The sequence below is a fragment of the Armigeres subalbatus genome, chromosome 1, assembly GCF_024139115.2.
Source record: "Armigeres subalbatus isolate Guangzhou_Male chromosome 1, GZ_Asu_2, whole genome shotgun sequence".
Lineage (NCBI taxonomy): Eukaryota > Metazoa > Arthropoda > Insecta > Diptera > Culicidae > Armigeres > Armigeres subalbatus.
The window spans coordinates 136,762,262-136,780,282 of record NC_085139.1 but is presented as its reverse complement, the minus strand read 5'-3'; the positions used below and the strand labels follow the sequence as shown (position 1 = coordinate 136,780,282).

The 18,021-nt window shown below is 40.9% G+C and overlaps 1 protein-coding gene and 1 long non-coding RNA gene across 2 annotated transcripts in view; one reads left to right on the top strand and one right to left on the bottom strand.

The window, feature by feature from the left end:
- LOC134206672 (hemicentin-2) overlaps positions 1-18,021 on the bottom strand; it is an 821,032-nt gene that overhangs the window by 601,477 nt on the left and 201,534 nt on the right. The window lies entirely within an intron of this gene.
- On the top strand, positions 9,063-10,138 carry LOC134206661 (uncharacterized). Its single transcript, XR_009978302.1, has 3 exons — positions 9,063-9,188; positions 9,814-9,926; positions 10,002-10,138. It is a non-coding gene; the product is annotated as an uncharacterized LOC134206661 (long non-coding RNA).

The following is an 18,021-nucleotide window of genomic DNA, read 5'->3' as shown; positions in this document are numbered from 1 at the left end:
CTTCAGGAAATCCTTTCGGATACTGCTATTCTTCCTGAAAAAAGAGCTTCCCGGAGCAGTTCAATAATTTGACAAAATTTTGTGGAATTCCGAAACTAATTCTCGGATAATTCTTGAAGAACTTTTCGGGGGAACTTTTAGAGATTTCTGAAGAAGTTCTTCAAATAATTTCCGGGGAAATCATTGGCGGATTTTTTGGGGAATACATGGAAGAATTTCTGGAATCAAAAGTGAGAGAGTTTCTCGAAGAATTTTCGGGGTTATTGTTTTCAGATATTGCTGCGAATTCCTGGGAAAAAATCTCGAAAATACTGAAGGGCATTTTGGATGATTTTTTTATAGAAATTTTAAGCAAAGTACCGTAGAAATTTTGAGAATGGCTGCAGGATCTTCCGGGAGAATCCCTTAAATATTTTCCAGAGTAATTTCGTTGGGAATTTTTTGTGGGTAATTCCGAAAGAGTTCAGACCAGTTGGAATTCTGTGAACCTTGTTCATAAAACAAGAAGTAGGCCATGCAACAAACTCGCGAACACTTGTTTTGCCTTTTCTTGCCTACCTACTAGGTACTAGCAGAGAAAACAGCAAAGCGAACCCCGAAAAATGTTCGTGGAGCTTCGCGAGTCATTCGGGTTAATTTGCAAAATGTCATACACACTTAAATTTTTTCACCGATCTCGGCTGTGCAATTCTCGGTTTAAGTTCGTTTGCTGAAATATCAGCTGAATGGACGTATGGTTACGGCGGCTTCTTCGAGTGCCGCAGTAAACAAATTACTTTTTCCGCTGAGATATCAGCAGGAAGTCAGGAACCGAGCACTCGGCTGTGCGGATCTCGGCAAAAGAATGAATAAATACCGAGCAATGAATAAATTACTCGTGAAATAAATACTGTCCTGCTTTTTGTATTTGCTCTGCCCGTACACGCGAAAAAATCAAGCGCTAGAAAAAATGCAGGCAGTAGGTTCGCGCGATTATGGCATTTCTGGTAAATTACACTCTTTTCTTACTCGTGAAGCGAGTATTTCCAGCACTGGTTTTGACGAAATTTAATTTTTGTAGCCAGATGAATTTGCAGACGAATTTCGCATGGAATTTCCAAGAGAATTCCCGAAGAAAAAAAACGGTTACAAATTTAGGGTTCTTTAGGGTTAGAGTTCTTGCAGGAATTTCCGGAAGAATTCCCGGGGCGTGAGTATCAAGGGCTTCCACGTGAGTTGCTGAATAAATTCAATGAGAATTTCCGGAAAGACCTCGAAGTAATTAACGGAGAGATCTTGATGGAATTTCTGGAGTAACTCCTGAGAGAATGCGCGGAGGAGTTTACATGGGAATTTCTGAATGATTTTCCGGTGGAAGTTCTGAGAAAAGGGATGTGGAAATTTCTAAGAGAATTCCTAAGTGAATTTCTGAAGAAATTACCGAGAAAATAATGGAATTTGAAGGGTATATTTGGAAGGATTAACGGAGAAGTATTTGGCTATAATTTAAGATGGATGTTCGGGGAAATTTCGTAAAAATTCGTGGAGAAATTCTTAGGGGAACTTCCGGAGGAATTTCTGAAGGAACATCCAGAGGAATTCCTGGAGGAACTTTCAGAGATATATCTGGAAAACTTCCGTAGGAACTCCCGGAGAAACTTTCGGAGGAATTCCTAGAGGAACGTCCAGATAAATTCTGGAAAACTTGTAATACACGAAATTGATTAATGCTGACCACCGCAAATCACCACCACGCCACTGCCACTGGATGATCTATCACGCCCTACCGTTGATAAAATTTCAATCGGCACGCAGGTCTAGATGGAATATTGAGTTAAATCATGTATGGAATTCTCGATGAGTTAAATCATGTATGGAATTTTCTGGTCTATCAGATGAACTAATGCTTGGGAAGGGTTCTAGAACTGGAACTAATTTCCTTGATAGATAAAATAATTCATAAACATAATTGTTCAATTAAGTGGATAGCTAATCTGCTTTCGAAGAAAATCATACCCATAAAATTTCAATTAGTGCTGATAACACTCTTATGCCGATGACATACTCACGCGAGTGCGTGTGCGAACGAGTCCAAGACAAAAGAATACCTCTGGCTGATATTCTGCTTTATGAGGGCTTGGATGCGCTCCGCATCACTCAGCTGTTTCAGATGTTCCTTCAATTCTTCAAAATGATAGTATAATATGTGTTACGTGATACTGGCAAACATTTATGACACGCTGCTTTTTTCAAAGTTTTGCTACTAAATTCGTTATAACCTCACGATGGTGTTTAAATCAGTTGTGAAATTATTACGTAACATATGAAGGACCCCGCATGTGCCATGATCAAAGCATATTCAAATTTTTACTAAAGTCGTACAGAAAATTGAACGAAAAAAAAAATTTTCGAGGTAAAATGTACGTACAATCGAGGGTACGTACTATCGAGGGTACGCACTATCGAGGGTACGTACTATCGAGGTATGCCTGTATTCGTTCATAAATGTACTACAACAGATTGTATGAGTGATTTTATGAGGGAGGCCATTTTGCCCCAGGGGTGCATTTTGGACCGTTCTCCCCTACTTAAGCCATTCCCCTACTACCTTCACAAGTCTATGAAACTTGGGTACCGTGCGTCTCCATCGCACTAGCGAAGAAGATCGCTCCACGACCACGAAACAAGCATCTTTCCCGACCAACGAAAGTGAAAGTACCTTGCGCTTCCCGAGCAAATCGATTACTTGTTTTGATGTTGTGAAATCGCTGATTATGATTACTTAATTTGATATCTTTTTGGTCATGTTAACGGTTAAAATAACAAAACGCATAGCAGGAGATTGTACGACAATTCCCCGAAAACCAATTCCCCGAATGTAATTTCCCCGAATGTAACAATTCCCCGAATGCAATTTCCCCGAATGTAACAATTCCCCGAATGTAACATTTCCCCGAATGGAACAATTCCCCGAAAACATAGTACCTCTTACAAACCCATCTTCGCAATCGACTGTATGCGTCCGAAAAAAAGCAGCATTTAAAGATACGTTAAAGTGTGTCTTATTGTAGATTACCAGCGCAATATCCTTTGGTGAAGATGGGCGTGGCCAGGAGTAGTAATCCTCGCTTTCGTGATTTTTATCCTAGACTGAAATCAAGGATCACACCTTCCTCGATCACTGATAGAAATTTGAATAAGGATTTCAAAAGAAAAACATGACACTAGTGTCCAATCTACAAAGTACACCTGTAACAGTACCATGAATAATGTTTTGAATTTCAAATAGAATTGTACAAAGTGAGCTTTTGAATTCAAGGGGTAGTTCAACTGGGAAATTCTATCATTGCTGTGCTACTTTGTACAATTCTATTTGAAATTCAAACATTATTCATGGTACTGTTACATCATTCCTTGCTAGATTTTCGAAAATTTGATTGATTGGCGGAAAATAAATTTTCTGGAAATCAATCAAATTTTCGAAGGTTATTAACTGGTTTTGTTAAACGCCTCTAGATTCTGGGGTCATATGGTTTCATCGTCATAAAAGACTCTTCCTCTATTTCCAGACCGAAATTATCTGATCACGGCTGCTACTGACCATCATCGTTTTGCAACTCTGGTCTCCAGCAGAATTTAATCAGCATTTAACAATACAAGTTAATCTAACCCAAAAAATAATATTTACAATGGAAAACTATTTACAAAAAATGGCGTGTAACAGTACCATGAATAATGTTTGAATTTCATATAGAATTGTACAAAGTAGCACAGCAATGATGGAATTTCCCAGTTGAACTACCCCTTGAATTCAAAAGCTCACTTTGTACAATTCTATTTGAAATTCAAAACATTATTCATGGTACTGTTACACACCGTTACTATGCTACGCTTATCAATATCCTTTCGTAGTATGTTCTTGATCCCCCAAGATGTGTTTTTAAATTATAAAAATATCAGGGTAGAATGATTTCCAATGTGCTTTTTGATCTATAATAGTCGAACAACGGCTGTTTTTTTATAAAGCAGAATCGCAAACGGCAATTCCGATCGAAAGCGTTTTTGGTAAATATTTTTTTATCTTCGAAATTAAACTCCTGTCCTGTAAATACCTTCTTAAGAAGTTTGAGGCAATGGTTGATGTGAATCCTTTTAAACAAAAATAATGCGTTTGCCCGGACTAAGGCAATGGTGAATGTGATTCCTTCTTTAAAAATAATGCATTTGCTCGGTCTAATGCAATGGTAAATGCGTCGCTTCTTTAGGGAGTGTTTCCCCAGATTTTTATTGTTATTATTCTATCTTTAACTAGTCGACCCGGCAGACGTTGTCCTGCATAGTAGGCGAATATTCCCATGCCAAATTTCCATACGAATCTTCATTTCAGTTTTCACTATTTACTGAACTTTACTCGTAATTCTCGCATGAGGAAATATCATATAAACCCGTCGGAAACTATAACGAACATATCTGCTGAAGGAATGAAGAAAATCCATCCAGCCGTTTTCGAGTTATGCGGATACGAACACAGACCATTTCATTTATATATATATATATTAGACCTCTTCATGTTTTCAAAAAGTATCAAAAATTCAACCGGTCAGCCCAGAATCACAATTCTTATGCTAAAATAAGCCTCCTGTCAAATTTTCAGCTAATTCGGATAAAATGTCTAGGTGGCTCAAGTCGACTTAGTGTTTTTAAGCTATTTTCAATTTCGAAAAAAAATCTGACGAGAGATATAAACGCCGAAAACCATCGCAACAACCTCTATATGGAAGTTTTTGGTGTGCTCTACAAGTCTTGTGAATATTGCGATTCGTTCCGTTCACGTTTTTGCCATGTAAAAGTGATTTTCAAGCTTTAAGTGCATACAAACAATCTTCCCCCTTAAAGTCGCTGTTCTACAAAATTCTTGAATTTATGACAAATCATTGTTAATTTTTTATATTTATTTTCATCTTTTTTCCCTGGACATTTGAGTATTATAACAGCTTATGTTCGATTTACCGTTAAATTCTTAAAAATCAGAAGCTGAACATTTGTCATAAATTTCCACGTTGGGATTTCATCAAACAAGTTGTTCGAACAAAAAAGCTTTCATTTCACTTGTTATTACGAGGCACTAAATGGTAAAAGCATACAGACATATGATGAAATAAGCCAAATTTGGAAGTCGTTTGTTGTTAGCATCAAATATCATATAATTTGATTTATGTTTTGTTCGAATAACTTGTTTAAGGAAATCCTAGCGTGCAAATTTATGACAAATGTTCAGCTTCTGGTTTTTAAGAATTTAACGATAAATCGAATCGAATTATAATACTCAAATGTCCAGGGAAAAAAGAGGAAAATAAATATTTTAAAATAGCAATGATTTGTCATAAATTCAGGAATTTTGTAGAACAACGACTTTTAGTGAAAACAGTGTGTTTATGCACTTATAAGCTTGAAAATCACTTTAACATGGTCAAAACGTGAACGGAACAAATCGCAATGTTCACAACACTTGTAGAGCGCACCAAAAGCTTCCATTTAGAGGTTGTTGCGATGGTTTTTGGCGTTTATATCTCTTGTTGAATTTTTTTCAAAATTGGAAATAGCCCAAAAACACTAAATCGGCTTGAGCCACCTTGAAATTTTATCCGAATTAGCTGAAAATTTGACAGGAGGCTTATTTTAGCGTAAGAATTGTGATTCTGGGCTGACCGATTGAATTTTAGATACTTTTTGAAAACATGAAGAGGTCTAATATATATATATATATATATAGATAACACGTATCTGCCCGAAATGTAATGGATGTAATCCATTCTTTAAAAGAAATCATTTCCACGAAATAAGGCAATAGTAGATGTGGTCCCTTCTTCAGAAATAGGCGTTAGCTCGAAATAATGCAAATATGAATGAATTGAGAATGATAATAAGGATTAATGTGCTCTCTTATTTTGATGCCAGAATAAGAATAAAATATATAAGCAATATGTACTGAATGTATAATATTTTATCGAGAAACATTTTGCCGAATTCATTTTCTTAGAATAGCATTAGGCTTTTTTTTTTTTCAGATTCTAAAAATTGGCTTTTTCTTGGATAAGTGTACCATAGCAGCAGTTTTGAAACATATAATTGCTCCATATCAATCCTTTATTATATCTGGCAAGCGCACTCCTATAGTTAACGAATTATCTCCTCTTCTTGCCTTATTATGGACAGATGTTCTCTCTCGAGTCTATATAAAGAAGGCATTATCTCCTCCATTAGCATTACATCGGGTAGACGGGATCATTTAAAGAAGGCACTGTCTCATTGATTCACTTTATTTCAGACAAACGAGTTCATTTAAAGAAGGGACTATCTATCCTCTTTGCCTTATACCGGGCAAATGTGTTAATTTGAGGAAGACATTGTCACTTCCTTTTGCTTTAAACCGGGCAGATGAATTCATCATACCAAGGATACTAATACATTTAAAGAAAGCAATATCTCTTCACTTCGCCTTGGGCTGTTTTTCAATTTAGTGTTCTACTAGCATTTCCACAGTTATTGAAAGCTTTCCCGTGCCTGCCAGTTGCATGAATGTCTTGTGTGGCAAGTGCAATAGACACACTGTGCTCAAAGAGCCGCAAATGCTTCTCACCCGGAAGCATCCTAAGCCGAACCGAGAATCGAACTCGCAACCTCCGGATCAGAAATCCTCCAATCGCTTTGTGCCGCACTCTAAAAGAAGAGAAGCATTCGGGGAAATGTTACATTCAGGGAATTGTTTCATTCGGGGAATTGTTACATTCGGGGGAATGTTACATTCGGGGAATTGTTATTCGGGGAAATTGCATTCGGGGAAATTGCATTCGGGGAATTGGTTTTCGGGGAATTGTCGTACAATCATAGCAGGAAAATCTAACTGTGACATCAAATCGAAAACTATTCTTGCTGTCGATGAGAGCAATTCGAAAACTATTTTTGATATTAGTATCGATAACAAAATAAGTACACAGTTTGATGTCAGATCATACAATTTAGAAATCTACAGTAAGAACGACACGACACTCATAAGAAACGTGACGCGAGACAAGACATAACACTTATAGTTCTTACAATCGTCAACAATTTAAAAAAATACCTTTTTTGTCGACCGGTTTCGGGTGCGATGTCACCCATCTTCGGGACCATGTCCAACCCATGTTGGACCATGGGCTGCCATCACGAATATCGCACATCTGGAACTATTGGGCGCAGCCATAGTTGTTTTTGAAGTTGGTTTCGAGGAGAGATTGAATAATTATTCAAGGCTTGTTTGACAGGCCTACAGGGCGAGGACCTGCAAAAGAATTACATTTCTCTATTCATCTCTACCTGGTTCTACTTCCTTTAAACTACTTCGAAGGAGTTTTCGGTACCCGGATTCTTCAACGTCGAAGAAACTCAAGAGCTTGATACGCAACAGAGACAACGTTCTCGAGTTCATGGACCGGATTGAACAGTGCCTGAAAAACACCAAGGAGTTCGATGAGCAGTCGGTCAACATTCGGTTAGAGAAACTCGAGCAAAAGTGGAATGAGTTCGAGGATCTACAGAACGACGATCTACAGAATCGAGAACATGGAGGACAATGAGGAGAACATGCCAGAGCACACTCAACTCAGGGCAGAATTCGAAGGGAAGTACTGAAAGGTAAGAGCACGAAAGTGAAAGTTGGCAAGAAAGGTACAGCAAGGTCAAGCGACACTAAACACATCGAATGCGCACACAAACCAAGTCCCAAACGTCCAAGCCTCCGTACGACTTCCACAAATCAATTTGCCGGAGTTCGATGGCAACTTTCAAAATTGGCTTCCGTTTCACGATATTTATGTAGCTTTGATTGACTCTTTGACAGAGCTCACGGACATACAGAAGTTCCATTATCTGCGTGCCTCGTTGAAAGGTGACGCTTTGAAAGTGATTGATTCATATGCGATGAGTGAGGCTAATTATAGGGTTGCGTGGGAGGTTTTGGTCGATCGGTTTTCCAACAGTTATCTCCTCAAAAAACGACATCTCAACGCGTTGTTCGAGTACCTTAGGATGAAGAAGGAATCAGCTGCTGGTCTGCACGATCTAATTGATTATATCGAGTGCAACACTAAAATCCTGAACCAGTTAGGTGAAAGAACGAGTGGTTGGGGGGCTATATTAGACCATTTATTGGTTTCAAAACTGGACGAAATTATTCGGAAACGGTGGGAAGAAAATGTGACGCCAGAAAAGGAACCGTGTTTTAGGTTGTTAGTCGATTTTCTCAAGAGGCAAACTCGGGTATTAGATGCGGTCTCGGTCGATCAGCGTATGTTTTCAACGGCAACGTCCAACGTTAGCAAATTCCGTCCCACGAAAGTTTCGGTCAACTCGGCGAATGAAACGAAGTCACCGAACTGCCTCGCCTGTAAGTAAAATCATTGGATTACTCAGTGCCCAACCTTCGCTAATTTAGGAGTGGACAAACGGCTGCAGCTCACCAACTCCAAGCGGCTCTGCAGTAATTGTATTGGTAGGAATCACTTGGCATCCCGGATAAAAATTTACAGTAACTTGTATGACATAACCCATTGAAATACAATAGATTGTGTGGCAAACAATACAAACTATTGTATGCTTATTGTAAAATGTTCACGGTTGTAAAAGATCTTTATTGTACGTACATTAAAATAACAATATATTTAAATGTTTCCGATATATTCTATTACATTTTTATTGTTCGCTTATGTTTAGTATTGCTCATCCAAAAACTAAACAATTTTAAAAAGTATTGGGTTGGATGATCTGAAAATCCATCTAATGTTATTGAATTAATATAATTTTGGAATATTTCATGGATTTATTATATTGATGAAATAACAGTTGAAAACAATAAAATTACAATAGCTTTGTTTGTTAAATAAATAAAAATGTTATACCGGTTCTCAAGTATATATTTTCATATTGCAGGTCTAGAAATGTTTTGCCGAGTGTTTTGCAATAAAAATTTGATTTCAAAAAAATGAAAGGGAACAAAAACTTTTGCTTATAATTTTACTCGGAGAATGGCTGGATTCATTTGAGCGTGTACAGTTTTGTTTATAATTAGTGAAGAGATGAAAATAATGAAACTGTATGGTGCAGAAAGTGTTTTTTTCATTGCAGTTTCTGCTGCTGGGAAAGCGGTAGATCACTATGGCTTCTGTACCGTGGTGAGTATCTAAAGTGTTGAAGCGCGTTAGAGCATCATTATCGGTCGCGAGCATTTTAATCACCCGCGCAGCGCTTTCATTTTAGTTTCGTCACTCGTTTCCGTATCGGTCACTATTTTCGGCTCTCAATTTGGTTGCTGTATTCCGTACCGGTGACGTTTGACAGTTGACAGTTCATCAAATAGCAGCGCTCTTATCGCGCTACCAAATTTGGTCACCTGTCAGTCGCGCTACTGTTATAGCAGCGCGTTTAGTAGCGACCGATAAAGTGTCAAGTAATGATACTGCGCTGCCAAACGGCTTAAACTCACCACCGGTAATCTTGCTCTTATACTACAAAAGTTCAATGTACATAATGAACGCAGTGGTTCATCCCGAACAAAAAATAAATGAAAATTTTATCATCATAATACCTGATGACATGCCTGGTAAAGGCGACCTTACACCTCGGGAATTTGGTCCGCTGATTTTTTCCCCATGTATTTTTACATATGCGATGTTTTCGGAATTTGGGCACGGAAAATCAAAATCCCGGCCCCCTTTAAAATACACGGGGGCAAAAATCCGGCGAAAAATTTTCCCGAGGTGTAAGGCAGCCTTAACATGTATCCTTGTTCCTTTACAGAAATGAAGCTTATGATAAATAAAATACTGCTGCTTGCTGGTCACTGATTGAAGATCGTTCAGTGGCTACCATTGGCCAATCTCACCAACGGGATATAATAAGAACTGATGCAGGTAATTTTTTCTTTTCTTCTCGATGTATTTTTTCTAATAAAACTGACATTCTTTTATAATTTACATTTTTCACAGGTTTATATCTATATGTATTGTCTATTCGGAACAAAGTTAGAACGCTTTTTAAACCGATGTTGGATTTTTCTCCAGATACAGGCAACCCACTTAACTTTGGAAGTAGTGCGCTGGATTCATCTAAAGATATGCTAAACAACCGAAGAAAAATAAAATAATTTGTAAAACAATTGATTCTATTGTATTTTTATTGTAATATTGGAGTATAATGTATTCTAAATCCTGTTGTAATTCTATTGTAAAACAATAGAAACAGTAATTGAAAACATTTAAAACACAATGTTTTCTATTGTTTTGTCGCTCGAAATCATCCCATTGAAGAACCGTAAAATCAATTGTTTTGCTCCGAATTTTGTATGGAAAATTTTCGATTTTTTTATTGTAAAGATACATAACAACCCCCCTTTTTAATTGTAAAAGTCCCATTTACCATTCATTTTATCGTGGAAAACCATTATTTCTCATGTGATTTTATTGTCAAACTTCCATTATATTCAATGGTAAAAATTATGTTTTAAATGGTGTTGTAACAATAAAATTTATGATATTTTAATGATATTTTTTATCCGGGATTGGACTGTCCGTCAAAATATCGTTGCAGAACGTGCTCGAAGAAGCACCATACGTTGTTGCATCCTGGATTTCCTGGTTCTGGTTCCATGGTTCTGGCAACGAATGAAAACCGAAACCCTTCAACGTCATCATGAAATGGCGGTACTTCGAACTCTGGTGAATCTGTTTCTAGTTCGATGGCACTAATTTCATCCAATTTGGCGATAGGGCAGTCAAGATCACATATATTTTTGCTCACGGTGTTGCTAAATGTAAAGGACGTTTGGGGAAGGAGACATCAGGCAAGGACGCTTTAGACTTCGGATCACAGGCCAACTTGATGTCGGCAAATCTCTGCAAGCTACTTTCACGACGGGACAAAAAGGTGGAAATAACTGGTATTGGTCGATCACGAAATCGCACGGCTTATGAAGTCTCCACTACAATTTTTTCTCGGACGGAGATTTTCTCAACTTCAATGGAATTTCTGGTGTTGAAGCAGCTCACTGACAATCAGCCATCATACTCGATTCCTATGCGAGAATGGCAATCGCTGAACCTAGTTTCAACTTTTCTGGTCCGATCGATTTGGTCTTAGTTACCCAATACTTTTACGAGTTCCACATAAGCGATGGTGGCCGGTTGTAAGCTCGTAAATTCGACAATACGCTCCCAGTATTTGTCATTACGGTATTCGGATGGGTAGCAGCTGGCGAGGTTACATGCATGGAAGGGCAGTCGTGAGTTAGTTGTCATATTGCGGAGGTGGAATCTTTGGACAAGGCAATCGAACGGTTTGGGGCAGTGGAAGAATTCACGGTTAAAACACCACGCTCACAGGAAGAGGAAGACTGTGGGACACATTTCGTTAACACAGTCTCTCGTGATCACACTGGCAGGTATATTGTGCGGTACCCTAAGCACATGAATTTCAACAGTATGAACGGAGAATTGAAACAGATGGCTCTCCGAAGATTTCATCACACTGAAAGACATTGAAACTGGACTGTGATCTGCGATCGCAGTACAGTGATTTTATGATGGAGTACATTGAGCTGGGTCATATGAAGTACATTGGATTGGCGGATGACTCAATATTGGACGAAGGCAAAACTGTGTGCTATCTTCCACACCATCCTGTAATCAAGGAAACAAGCTCTACGCCGAGGGTACGTGTGGTCTTCGATGGATCAGCGAAAACTTCACACACACTATTCGCTTAACGAAGCTCTACTTACAGGGCCAACTATTCAAGATGAACTACTTGAACTAATGATTCGGTTCCGGAAACATGCCATTGCCCTGGTGGCGGACGTTGCAAAAATGTACCATCAAATTCGGATCCATGATGACGAGCTCCAACGAATTCTTTGGCGATTCGATCCTTTGCAACCAATAGCGGTTTACGAGATGCAAACTGTCACTTACGGTTTGTCCCCGTTGTCGTTTCTCGCTCCTCGGGTGCTGAAACAATTGTCGTTGGATTTGGGAGAAAAATACGAGCATGCAGCCAGCTCCGTGGAAGAAGATTTTTATATGCATGACTTCCTGTCGGGTGCACCCACGGTGGAAAAGGCAATTCTACTGCAAAAAGAAGTGCAAGCGTTGTTGAAAGAAGGAGGTCTAGAGCTTCTGAAATGGTCTTCGAATAATCTGGATGTCTTGAAAAACATTCCTACCGAGGCTCTTGTTGGCGAAACAACTCTACAGTTTGGAGAAGATCAGAGAATAAAAATGCTTGGTATTGGATGCGAAACAAAACCAGACTACCTGTGCAACGAGGTTCAACCATCGTCAGAAGAATGTATTTAGACAAAACGCAAGATATTTTCTGCGATTGCCAAGCTGTACGACCCGCTTGGACTGGTTTCGCCAGTCATCGCATGGGCAAAAATCCGAATGCAGCATCTTTGGCTTACCGCTGTTGAATGGGACGATCCGGCTCCGGAGGAAATCGCAATCACTTTAATATCCTTCAATTTTCAACAGAATAAAGCGAAAATTAAGTAAACTCCGTGTGATTTGTGAAAATGCGGGCAGCAGGGACTATGTCCAAGGGCTTGACGATCCCTCCCCATCTGCGAGTTGTGGGGCTTGCCTAGGATGTGGTGGGGTTTGACAGTGGGCCCTGTTAAACCTCTATAAAAAGCTGCATGTATCCGCAAGTAGGCTCCACCAAAGCGACCGTGTGTCGCTCAAAGCGCACAAGCCCAAGTCCTGGTGTTAGGTGGGACGCTAAACAGCCCTGACACGACGGCCCTCCGACGAGACAGGAGGTTTGCGCAGGCCCAATAAGCCGCCTAGAAAACCAATCGTTACGAACAATATAAGAGATAATGCGACTCGATATAATCGGCAAAGACCTAGGCGACGAATACAGGATCACGATTGGAAGCTTGGAACATGGAATTGCAAGTCGCTAGGTTTCGCAGGTTGCGACAGGATGATCTACGATGAATTACATCCCGCAACTTCGACGTCGTGGCGCTGCAGGAGATTTGCTGGACAGGACAGAAAGTGTGGAAAAGCGGGCATCGAGCGGCTACCTTCTACCAAAGCTGTGGCACCACCAACGAGCTGGGAACCGGCTTCATAGTGCTGGGTAAGATGCGCCAACGCGTGATTGGGTGGCAGCCAATCAACGCAAGGATGTGCAAGCTGAGGATTAAAGGCCGTTTCTTCAACTATAGCATCATCAACGTGCACTGCCCACACGAAGGGAGACCCCACGACGAGAAAGAAGCGTTCTACGCACAGCTGGAGCAGACATACGATGGATGCCCACTGCGGGACGTTAAAATCGTCATCGGTGACATGAACGCACAGGTAGGAAGGGAGGAAATGTATAGACCGGTCATCGGACCGGATAGTCTGCACACCGTATCGAATGACAACGGCCAACGATGCATAAACTTCGCAGCCTCCCGCGGAATGGTAGTCCGAAGCACCTTCTTTCCCCGCAAAAATATCCACAAGGCCACATGGAGATCACCTAACCAAGAAACGGAAAACCAAATCGACCACGTTCTAATCGACGGTAAATTCCTCCCCGACATCACGAACGTCCGCACTTACCGCAGTGCGAATATTTAATCCGACCACTACCTCGTTGCAGTATGCCTGCGCTCAAAACTCTCGACGGTGTACAACACGCGTCGAAGTCGGACGCCGCGGCTTAACATTGGGCGGCTACAAGACGGTAGACTAGCCCAAGAATACGCGCAGCAGCTGGAAGTGGCACTTCCAACGGAAGAGCAGCTAGGCGCAGCATCTCTTGAAGATGGCTGGAGAGATATTCGATCCGCCATTGGTAGCACCGCAACCGCTGCACTTGGCACGGTGCCCCGGATCAGAGAAACGACTGGTATGACGGCGAATGTGAGCAGTTAGTGGAAGAGAAGAATGCAGCATGGGCGAGATTGCTGCAACACCGCACGAGGGCGAACGAGGCACGATATAAACAGGCGCGGAACAGACAAAACTCGATTTTCCAGAGGAAAAAGCGCCAGCAGGAAGATCGAGACCGTGAAGAAACGGAGCAACTGTACCGCGCTAATAACACACGAAAGTTCTATGAGAAGTTAAACCGTTCACGTAAGGACCACGTGCCACAGCCCGATTTGTGTAAGGACATAAACGGGAACCTTCTTACGAACGAGCGTGAGGTGATCCAAAGGTGGCGGCAGCACTACGAAGAACACCTGAATGGCGATGTGGCAGACGAAGATGGCGGTATGGTGATGGACCTGGGAGAACGCGCGCAGGACATAATTCTACCGGCTCCGGATCTCCAGGAAATCCAGGAGGAGATTGGCCGGCTCAAGAACAACAAAGCCCCTGGGGTTGACCAACTACCAGGAGAGCTATTTAAACACGGTGGTGAGGCACTGGCTAGAGCGCTGCACTGGGTCATTACCAAGATTTGGGAGGAGGAAGTTTTGCCGCAGGAGTGGATGGAAGGTGTCGTTGATCCCACCTACGAAAAGGGCGATAAGCTGGATTGTAGCAACTACCGCGCAATCACATTGCTGAACGCCGCCTACAAGGTACTTTCCCAAATTTTATGCCGTCGACTAGCACCAACTGCAAGGGAGTTCGTGGGGCAGTACCAGGCGGGTTTTATGGGCGAACGCTCCACCACGGACCAGGTGTTTGCCATTCGCCAAGTACTGCAGAAATGCCGCGAATACAACGTGCCCACACATCATCTATTCATCGACTTCAAAGCCGCATATGATACAATCGATCGGGACCAGCTATGGCAGCTAATGCACGAACACGGTTTTCCGGATAAACTGACACGGTTGATCAAAGCGACGATGGATCGGGTGATGTGCGTAGTTAGAGTTTCAGGGGCATTCTCGAGTCCCTTCGAAACCCGCAGAGGGTTACGGCAAGGTGATGGTCTTTCGTGTTTGCTATTCAACATCGCTTTGGAAGGTGTAATACGAAGAGCAGGGATTAACAGGAGTGGTACAATTTTCAATAAGTCCGTCCAGCTATTTGGTTTCGCCGACGACATAGATATTATGGCACGTAACTTTGAGAAGATGGAGGAAGCCTACATCAGACTGAAGAGGGAAGCTAAGCGGATCGGACTAGTCATCAACACGTCGAAGACGAAGTACATGATAGGAAGAGGTTCAAGAGAAGACAATGTGAGCCACCCACCGCGAGTTTGCATCGGTGGTGACGAAATCGAGGTGGTAGAAGAATTTGTGTACTTGGGCTCACTGGTGACTGCCGAAAATGACACCAGCAGAGAAATTCGGAGACGCATAGTGGCTGGAAATCGTACGTACTTTGGACTCCGCAAGACGCTCCGATCGAATAGAGTTCGCCGCCGTACCAAACTGACAATCTACAAAACGCTAATTAGACCGGTAGTCCTCTACGGACACGAGACCTGGACGATGCTCGTGGAGGACCAACGCGCACTTGGAGTTTTCGAAAGGAAAGTGCTGCGTACCATCTATGGTGGGGTGCAGATGGCGGACGGTACGTGGAGGAGGCGAATGAACCACGAATTGCATCAGCTGTTGGGAGAACCATCCATCGTTCACACCGCGAAAATCGGACGACTGCGATGGGCCGGGCACGTAGCCAGAATGTCGGACAGTAACCCGGTGAAAATGGTTCTCGACAACGATCCGACGGGCACAAGAAGGCGAGGTGCGCAGCGGGCAAGGTGGATCGATCAGGTGGAAGATGACTTGCGGACCCTCCGTAGCCTGCGTGGTTTGGCGACGTGTAGCCATGAACCGAGCCGAATGGAGAAGACTCTTATATACCGCACAGGCCACTTCGGCCTTAGTCTGAATAAATAAATGATTTGTGAAAAACATACCTTAACTTTGGTGTTCGAACCATTTTTTCACTTTGATATGAAAAATTTAACGATTTAAAAGCTTATGAATGAAGGAACCACTTCTTTTGAAGTCACCAAAAAATGTTGATATTTTGAACAGCATGTTTTCAAATGCGCAAAACTACCATTGTTTTTGGGTTGAAAAGCATGATAAACGCAATAAATGTTAGAAAATAAGTGTTTTTATGTAACAAAAATATTTCCGGTGTTATATTATTGATATCAAGCTAGAAATTCAATGTCAAACACAAAAGTGATCCATAATTGTGGGAGGAGTGTACCTTGACTAAGGTTTTATTGCAGTAGGATTCAAAAACTCTTGTAGTGGATCATAATACCTAAAATGTTACTTGGATGGGCGTCTTCTAAGCGATTTTCACAACTGTTTCACAGTTATCTGGAAGGTGTATATCATCTAGTTTCCTGTAGTTTGCTAGTTTGTTATGTTTCTGTAGATCTTATTTTTTATGCTAGATCAGCTGGATTACGGATGCTGTCATTTAGAATGCAGAAAACCTCGATTTACCAAATTCAATATGAATGAAATTTACCGATTAAGAAGAACTTCAAAACTGAAATCAACCCTGCAAGCCACCAAATCCGTTGCGTATTATATTGATTTGATGCACATGCTCTAGGTTCTGTAGCTTAGATCTAGGGCAAACAAAGCCTCAGAGCCCTTGCATGTTATGTGCAGTTCAAATTAGTTTGATCCAGATGTTTTAGGTTCTCCAAATTGTTCTGGAGTTCAGATCATTTGGTCTAGCTGGTCAACTACGCCTGGTATTAAACCAAAATCAACCTAGCATGTCCATACAACTCCCTTAAATCTTTACCTTTTATATGGTCAGGGCTTTGCTGAATCGCACTAAGCACCAACAAAAAATTACTTTTTCTGGTCAAGCATTCGTTTAACAGATTTAATTGATCACATGTCGTATCGGATGTCCCTCGACCACATACATGAGAATATCCTACTACACATATACATATTAATTGATATGAAATGATTTCCGTTTTCCTTTTACGAACAAGACAGTCAACAAGCCGCTTGGTGCGGTTTGGCAGAACCACGACCAAATGCAGTTCAAATTAGTTTGGTGCAGATGTTGTAGGTGCTCCTAATTGCCCTGGAGCTCAGATCATTTGGTCCAGCAAGTCAACTACACCTGATATCCAATCGGAATCAACCAAGCATGTACAGGCAAGCCCCTAAAGCCGTTGCCTATTATATACAGCTTAATTTGATGCAGATGTTCTAGGTTCTCCAAATTGTACTGGAATTCAGATCAATTGGTCTACGAGGTCAACTGCGTCTGATATCCAAGATGCAAGGCTTCGAAGATGCATCACCCTGATTCAGGACCATAAACGACATCTGCCATCCAAAACACTTGATTTCGAGCCACCAAGTGTTGCACGTATCAGCCTTATTACTTTCGCCGGAAAACCATATTCAAACGATATCTACCACAGCTCATTTCTTTTTATTGAGCCGTATGCTAATTTGCAGGGTTCGTAATGCTCACTCAATCTCAGGAGCACAGGATGCTCCCTCATGAAAATTTTCGGGGAGAAATCGCTTTTCGGGAAAGGAAAACAGCCTGGAGAGTGATAACCATTTTTCGCTCACTTCGATTGCCGCCAAACGTTGGTTCGCTCTTTTTATTTCATATTCGAGTATTTTCGTGGCATCATCAATGCAAATGGTAGTAGCTTATGTGGAACAAATAACTTAATGCTTTCATACAGATAACGTGATGGTGTGGCTAGTGTAAGCGAAACCCTACACAGTTAGAATTTTTGTGTAAAATTACGTTTATTTTGATGCACATATTTGGAGCATCAAAATACATTTAAAATTAAGTTAGACGTTAAATTTACACGAATTGAAAATTCAATCAGAATCGTTGAATTTTACACGTTTGATGTAATTATTGCATGTAAAATTAAATAAATTATTATCGCCCCCTTTTGTTTTTACCATCCTCAAAAATATAATCCAAATAAAATATGAAAAAAACTCTTTTTTATTTTTTTATTGTCAGCAATTTCATAAATTAAATAAATACAGATTCGATCTATTCATTTAATCATTAT